The following is an 8,654-nucleotide window of genomic DNA, read 5'->3' on the forward strand; positions in this document are numbered from 1 at the left end:
GCAATTCCACATCCGACCGAGACGCATCGACAGCCTGCATCCGCTTCCCTCCCAGCAATTTCAAGCACTCTTTAATTCTCTTTTCAAAGTCCTTTTCATCTTTCCCTCGTGGTACTTGTTCGCTATCAGTCTCTCGCCCATATTTAGCCTTGGACAGAATTTACCACCCAATTAGGGCTGCATTCCCAAACAACCCAACTCGTCGACAACACCTCGTGATGCGGCAGGGTCCCGGGCCGACGGGGCTGTCACCCTCTCAGGCGCCCCCTTCCAAGGGACTTGGCCCAGGTCCACCGCTGAGGACGCTTCTACAAACTGTTACACAGTAATTTGTTACTGTCTCCCTGTCAGTCACCCTACTGTGTCAAGAATTCACAACAATCAAGTTCATGCCTTCTGTGGACACATCAGGCAGTTCCAACGTTGCTAGGAATGGAAACTGCGGGTTAAAGGACATCTGTGGCTGCGGATTCGAGGCGACATTAGGGTTCCAACCAGATTGTGGTTGCCCCCACGAACTTTGTCCGGACGGTCCTGGCCCAAAAGGGCCTGGAGCGTAAGAACTTTGTCCCGATGGTCCTGGCCCAAAAGGGCCTGGCGCATAGGGAGCTTGTCCATAGGGGTTCTGTCCGTACGGATTCTGGCCATATGCGGACGGCTGTCCCTGTGTCTGCCCCCCAGCTCCCCATGGATTAGCAGCTTGCCCCACAGGTGCACCGTATTGATAATTTTGATAAGGAGTGACCTGTGGTTGCTGATAATTTTGATAAGGAGCAAACTAATTTTTCCCCTAGGGTTGCTGGGCCCCATACGGAGCCTGATAGGCAGGCTGCGTTTGGTAAGAAGGTTGATAACCTGTTTGAGTTTGAGGCCCAGGGTAATGTCCTTGAACCGACTGGGGTTGAACCATTTGTCCCGAAGGTTGACCTGGTTGGATTTGAGATGGACCTGGTTGGCCAGCAGGATAGACTTGCTAGGCACCAGGTTGTCCATGCGCCACCAAGGGTTGTCCTTGCGGAATGGATGACTGAGCTGGCTGGATAGCTGGTTGACGTCGAGGTTGGCCAGCTTGTCCAATTTGACGATTAGGGCAGACAGCGGGTTGACCTTGCTGTATAGAAGGTTGGCCTGTTTTCCCCCCAGGGTGAACAGATTGAGAAGAGGGCTGGGCTTGCTTCATGGCAGGCTGCCCTCCTTGGTGCATGGGCTGAGCAGAGGGTTGGCCTTGCTGTATAGCAGGTTGCCCCCCTTGCCCAGAAGGATTCATGGATTGAGCAGTGGGTTGGCCCTGCTAAACATAGGGTTGCCCACCCTGCCCAGGAGGATGACCGGACTGGGCAGTAGGTTGGCCCTACTGTAAGTAGGGTTGCCCCCCCTGCCCAAGAGGATATCCCTGCTGGACTGCTGGTTGATTTTGAGGATTATAAACTGACCCAGTTTGTCCAGATGGGTACCCTTGCTGGAAACCGAGTTGGCCTTGCTGAACGTAAGGCTGCCCTGGTTGTCCAGTAGGTTGACCCTGATGTGAATACGACGGACCTCCAATGCCCGAGGGTTGTCCCTGGTAGGGTTGACCCTGTGGGCCCCCAGATTATCCTGGGTAAGGCGGGCCATAAAGTGGTTGCCCCTGAGGGGTTTGCACATAGAGTGGCTGGCCTTGATTGGGTGGTCCTTGGGGCTGTCTGGGAGGATCCCAGTTCCCACGGAGAATGTGAGTAGCGGGATCATACATAACATTCAGCGGTTCCTTGTTTTCTTTGAAAGGACAATGAGGAAGGACCGAAATGGTCTCGAGGTACTCACCGTTCTCACCGTTTTGAATGACTGCCACTCCGGCGCTTGTGGCGGCCATATGTCCGGATATGCTACCGCCCAGAAGATCCTCCGTGCTGGTTATTTCTGGCCTTCCATCTTCAAGGACTGCATCCTTGCTGTACGAGCATGTCACGAATGCCAGGTTTACCACCGGAAGATGCGTGCACCTGTTGCACCGCTGCACCCTGTTGTCACCGTCGGTCCATTTGCCAAATGGGGCATCGATTATACGTCCTGCAACCCTCGTTCGGCCGGGGGGCATGGGTACATTATCGTTGTTGTGGATTATTTCACCAAGTGGGCCGAAGCGATGCCTACATTAAACGAAGACGGTTACACAGCGGCGCAGTTTTTATTCAATCATGTCATTACTAGTTTCAGAGTCCCTCAGGCCATCGTCACAGATCACGGAAAGCATTTCCGTAATCACATGATGACAGAACTAACGACCCAACTAGGCTTGCGCTAGGATAGTTCGACACCATACTATCCACAATCTAATGGTCAGGTCGAAGTCGTGAACAAAGTTTTGATCACTATGCTTCAACGCGCCGTCAATACGCACAAGTCTAATTGGCATCTCATGCTGTTCCCAGCCTTGTGGGCCTACCGAACTTCCGTGAAGGATGCCACCGGTTTCACTCCATTTCAATTGGTTTATGGACTGGAGGCTACCCTTCCTGTCGAGTGCGAGATTCCTTCGCTGAAACTAGCTTTCGAGTTGCTTCCCAACACCACTCCGGTGGAGGAACGGCTTCTGTACCTAGAACGGTTAGACGAGACTCGTCGTTTAGCTTCTCTGGCTATCGAAGCGCAAAAGAAGAGAGTCAAAGCTCACTTTGACCAGAATATTCATCCTCGTTCCTTCGTTGAGGGAGATCTAGTACTGCTCTACGATCAAGCTAAAGATAAGCTGGGGGCGGGAAAACTCGAGTCCATGTGGCTAGGTCCCAACATTGTGAAAAGAGTTTTACAAAAGGGCGCATATGAGTTGATTGATTACGAAGGAAATCCTCTTGACAAGCCCCGCAACGGGCTGTATCTAAAGAAATATTACGCATGACTTCATGCACTCAGTTTGTACATACGCGTGTTTAGTGTGTTTGGTGTGCATGATTTCATGTTCTGCTTTGGTGTGAAAGCGTGTTTGCCTCTTATTGTGTTTTCTTCTTCTCGTGCAGATGTCTAGTGCACCTTATGTTGGTTTCGCTGATGGCGCCTGCCGTAGTACCTGCAATTTGTCTTCTGCGGCATGGGCAATCTACGATCCTCACAGAGAGTTGCTAGATCTTCAAGGAGTCTGTCTCGGTCGTACCACTAATAATGTTGCTGAATACAGTGCCGTAATTGAGCTACTAGCCGAAGCAGTCGATCTCGGCATTCGAGCAATGATGGTCAACCTGGACTCCCAGCTGGTCGTTCATCAACTCAACGGGCGATATTCCGTCAGAGACCAACGTATCCTAAGGTTGTATCTACGTGTCAGATTGTTGGAAAGGAATTTTGATTATATCACATATCAACATATTCCAAGATGATTGAACACGTTGACTGATGCATTGGCGAATCATGTATTAGACAGACATTTGCGAAATAGATAACATCATACAAGAAGACATAGGAAGCATAATAGAGTAAAGCATATGTAAATATTCTCTCAAGCATAGTTTGCATGCGTGCAGTGTGTGCTTTTAAGCTTGCATTAAAAACATTAAAAATACATGGGTCATCTGTTGTGCAATTCATACATAAGATCACATTTGTACTGAACATTTGCATAACATAAGCAAAGCATCATCATATGTAAACAAGATCCATCCAAAAATCGGTATGTATATATATATATATATATATATATATATATATATATATATATATATATATATATATATATATATATATATCGTGTGGCGCACTAAGGCGCTCAAAAAATAAGTGTATGTGTCAAAATATAAAGTCACTGTTCTCCATACATCGAGACAGATGTCTCGCAAAACATCAAAAAGAAACCTAGGCGACTACTGTGCTGGGTTGTGCTCTCTATAGCACACAGCCGCTCGTGCCACCCGCCTCAACAGGCGGTGCACCCTGGGTGCCACCCCCACTGTATGGATCTGGTGCTCTATGGGAACCTCCTCGACTCCCTGATAGTCTGGCACGCCCACCAGCAACCCCTCAAGGTTGCGAGCTATGGTCTCGGAAGTATCAACTCCAGGAGGGACCAAGGCAAGGACATTAGCTCCCTGCCCCTCTCTCCGTGCCTCCGGGGCTAAGCCGACGGGTCTGACAGGTCCCACATCTGCACACGACGACATTTGTTAAGACATATGCATTAAAATAAAAAACATTAAAAAACTCAGAAAAATCAAAGTGTCATACCTCCATCATCCCAGTGGTCTCCCGGTGGTAATGGCATGTCAGGATCGTTGCGGAAATCCATACCTGCGTATGGCCAATCCTCAACGAAAACAATCTGATGCTCCAACCACTCTCGAAAAACCACTCCCCAATGAGCTGGCCGACCACCACCCCCGTGTGGCATGATGCGAGCCCATCGAGTGGTCCTCGTCTCCCGCGAACTCCTGGGAGGGTCCACGGCTATAGTCTGCAGCCGCATGACTGGTGCCCGCTCCAGAATGAGTGGGAGTAGGAGCGACCCATAGCCAAACTGTTTCGACTCTCCGCGTCGACAGTTGTTGAGTTGCCTCTTGTTGTGGGGGAAAGTATCCAACTCGGAATGACCCTAACCCACACTAAGGGTGACAGTTCCTTAGCAACAGCTGAAAGCAAAGCTATCTAAGGTTTCTTCTTTATGACATGCAAGAGATAAAAGGGAGAGATCCACTTACCGATGTCTTGCGCAAATGGTCGATCCAATCTCCTTTGTTTGCCGCTTGCTCCCAGCTCCAAGTCTTTTCACGGGCCCCAGCTACACGAGATCCTGCAAATAAGACAAGAAAAGGAAACTACAAGAAGCATGCATTCATAATCGATTCAAGGATTAGCATAAATCAAAGACGCAAGTAAGACAATACACCATTGAAACACATGCGAATAGAAGAACCTCAAATGCTTTATTAATATATGGAAGTAAGGTTCAGGCGGTGACACAACCATGAGAGGTCCAATCTAGCATCACCTTCCCGACGGAGAGAAATCTCTTCTTCACCTCCCTCAAGCAATCACCCAATACTCTCAACTGTAAACCAACAGCGATTCTTTGCACTCAATTCCGTCATCTCTGATCCCATGGGATGAGATCCTTATATAGAGTTTTGGAGTGAAGATAAGTCAGCTTGATGTGTGACTTGTTGTCCTCTTCAACTCCAGTTGTTCTTCAGTCCTTCACTCGGAGTTTCTATCTTCCACTTGGAGTTTTAGAAGCTCTTAACTCATCATTAGGCGAATCTTATGATCAAGTGTCTTTTTGGAAGCTTCCTGGGCACTGGCACATTGAGAAAAAGATTCCTCCACATGTCAAAGTACGCCCAGCGCAGGTAGCCTTTGTTGCACTTGCAATGCAGCGCAGGTACACCATGGAGCTCTTGACATTCAGCGCAGATCCCTAGTGGAGCAGCTGCTTTGATCCAAAACTGACCTGTTTTTGAGTGTTTTTCAGTGGAGAACTGATTTGCAGTGCTGTGGTTTGCTGACCTTGTTCCTCTAAGGGTAAGAACAACTTGTTTAGGGACTTTGGATCCCTTAGATTATTAACATTTCATGCTCTATGCTGTAAGGCACAAAAATGTCTATAACAGTTGCCCCCTAAAGTATGAGGTCGTTTATCGGGTGAAATGCTTTATTAGGAGGATCCGAAGTTCATTCAAATCGTCGGGAGGTGACCTGTAACAAAATACAATACAATACATCATCTTTTCATACTTTCTTTTCATGATCTAGCTGAGGCGGGCATTTCCCATGCTCAGCTTTATAAATACATTTGCTGTACATAAACAGATGATCGTCTGATAATAGACTGATAATTCTCTGCTTTTAATTATCATCCTTTTTTAGTAGGATGATCATCTGCTGCACATGTCTATGTTTTTATCTCCTGAATATATATCGCAGCCCAGATGGATGAAACTAGATCCGAGGTCTTCAAACTTGTCCGATCTTCACTCTGGTACAAGTCGATCCATGTGAGAATTTCCTGAAGTCGAACATGGAAAGACATCGCTTGATTACCAGTCAATAATGTAAACTGTTAACAAGCGCGAGAGGAATCACCGATAATGATGATGACCCTCAAGGTACTGCAGCACAATTCACGTGGTGTGAATATAGGATCTGGCGTCGAACACCACGCAAAGTCTCCTGGTCGAAGGTCATTAATGTATACCTATCGCCGGGAGTGAGAAACTTGCCATTGAGGCATGCAAGCTTCAAAGTACTGAGGGGGTGTTCCTAGATCGACTTCTTGGATAATGAGCTGATGTCGACAAGAAGTGATCCGTCAAAGGAGGGCCTTAACGAATCCCACATCAGTGACACGGAACGGAGCTAGTGATGATGGTGAAAATGATCTGTGAAATATGATTCAGGGTGGCGGTCATGGAAGGATGAAATATGATGTACGGTAGTGGATGGGACCCGGTTGACACTTTCTGAATGACATCTCTTGAACATATAACGACACTGATGTGCTGGATCGGTAGCATTGCCCCATGTATGGATGGTATGGCGAGACCATGGTGAAGGGACCGGTGAATGATAATAACCCAACCCGATATTTACGGAGGCAAAAGTGTCATGTTCAAGAGCGACTTGCTACCTTTAAGCTTTGAGGTTCTTCCCAATTTTTCCCCAGTCATTTCTGACCAGTACCACTTTATTTTTGTCAAGCTTGAGGAGGATAACATATGCTTGATCTATAACCTGCCCTTCGGGCAAGCCCATCGCTATGTTTTAACGAGCCTAGCGATAGGGAAACTCATTCTTGTCTAAAGACAAGTTTGTCGCTATCTAATATTTTTAACGAGCCCAGCGACAAAGATAACTCGGTCCTTTTCATTTTTAGAGAGTTTGAAAAGTGTACATAAAGTAGACTCCAGGGGTCCTTTTTCGTCATCTAATCCCTTAAGTCCGAAAAAGTATAAAACAATACAGAAGGGATGAATGTTCGATATCTTTATCGAGCCGAACTAGACAAGCGCTCGATCTTTTTGTGCAATAATCCCTCAGGTCCAAAAAGATTAAAATCTAGAGGAGGGATAGCTCTTCCGGTCCTTTTAACGAGCTGGGAGGCCAAAACTCGACAAACTTTTCATTTTTTACGAGTCAGTGAAAAGAGCTCAAAGAAGACTCGTATTTTGAGGAACGAGTGATAAACAGGGATAGCAGCAGATTCCAGGTACAGGTTGGAATTTTCCAATCACGGCAGTATTACAAGGATGGCTAGGTGGGATCACTCTTCGCAGCTGTTCCTTAAAATAGGTAAACAATCAAGTGGATGTGAATGATCGGCCAAATGAAAAGTGGAGGTGACGGTGCACAAACACGACCAAGGCTTTTATGGCTGATGAATTTACGGTCTCAAATGGTTATTTACCGGTTCATTTTTTCTGAATGAGCTTGAACACTGGGGGAAGCCTGCTCACAAGCTTATGTTTATTTTTTAACGAGCATGAATTTCCGCATTAAAACTGCTCGGATCTTGCGTTTATTTTTTTAACGAGCATGAACTTTGCCAAAACTGCTCGTTTTTACCAGTCATAAAGTAGTAAGGTCTCATGAAAGATCGCTATTTTTTAAAGAGCTTCATCTCCCTACGTATTGCTCCATATCCTCTCTTTATGCAAGTTGGGTATCGGCCTATCCTACGGGTTAGAGGGGTTAGTCCTACCTAAAACTAAAAAGCCGCCCGCGCTTGCATTCCAAGAGGTTTGCATGCCCCCAGGTGTAAGTCTTATTTCAAGGATGCCCCTACTTTTCCGTCAAAAACCTTTGTTTTCAACAGGTGAGGCTTAACTCTTTCAGGTTACCCAAAGATTGTTCTGCTAATTCTTTCAAACAGAAACTTTCTTCGGCGATGTCTATCATCAGGTTACACAAAGATGGTTACAACTTGTTGCAGCAATTGAATCCCTTTCTTTGGAGGCTGCCCCTACTTATCCTCTAAAACATTTGTTTTAATGGGTGAGGCTTGCCTTTTATCCAAAGATGGTTACTACTTGCTGCCGCAAACGGATCCCCTTCTTTGGCAGAGCCCACTTATTTAGACAAAGGTGAATGACGACGCTCCGCCACACACTTAACTTTAACAAAAGAATCTTTTTCCAGAACAACCCCACTCCCAATTACCCCTTCTTCCGCATGAGAGCTCTTGCCGGCTCTTCTGTTTTACGAAGAAGAAGGAGGGGACGGGGTACGGACTAGTCATATTCTCCCGCGGAAATTCTACTTTACACCCAAGGTTTCTTCTGCCTCCAGAGCAGACCAGGATGCATGCCCCCTGGGTTCCGACCTTCCTTTCCCGAATTACTCGCATTCATCAGGAATAAGAACCGGAGGTAGAGACCTTTCTGGATCAAATAGACCATTGAGGATAGGTATGTGACTACTTGCGATGCGCGATCCCAGAAGTGAAAGTTGGTCTACGAGCTTGACCATCCTTCCTTCGTATGGAAAACACAATATTCGAAAGAGGGAGGAGACTATTGCTTCCATGCAATATATGTAGTCTCGTCCAAGGAGTAGGTTATAATCCAAGGGTCCTTGGACGACCATCAAATTCATCTTGACAACCTTCCCTTCCAGTGTAATAGGCACATTAGGCAGAATCCCTAATGGTCGACTGGTTCCTTTGTCAAAACCCGAGAGATGCCTTGTCTCGGGCA

The 8,654-nt window shown here is 46.8% G+C and overlaps 1 non-coding gene across 1 annotated transcript in view; it reads right to left on the minus strand.

Moving 5' to 3' along the window:
* LOC149195233 (25S ribosomal RNA) overlaps positions 1–380 on the minus strand; it is a 3,290-nt gene extending 2,910 nt beyond the window's left edge. Inside the window, exon 1 of the ribosomal RNA XR_016255551.1 lies at positions 1–380. This exon is cut by the window's left edge and continues 2,910 nt beyond it. This is a non-coding gene — a ribosomal RNA (25S ribosomal RNA).
* Between the last annotated feature and the right edge of the window lie 8,274 nt (positions 381–8,654).

This window comes from Pinus tabuliformis, chromosome 2_2 (assembly GCF_031772625.1).
Source record: "Pinus tabuliformis cultivar Carrire ecotype Pingquan chromosome 2_2, CPIR1, whole genome shotgun sequence".
Taxonomy (NCBI): Eukaryota; Viridiplantae; Streptophyta; class Pinopsida; order Pinales; family Pinaceae; genus Pinus; species Pinus tabuliformis.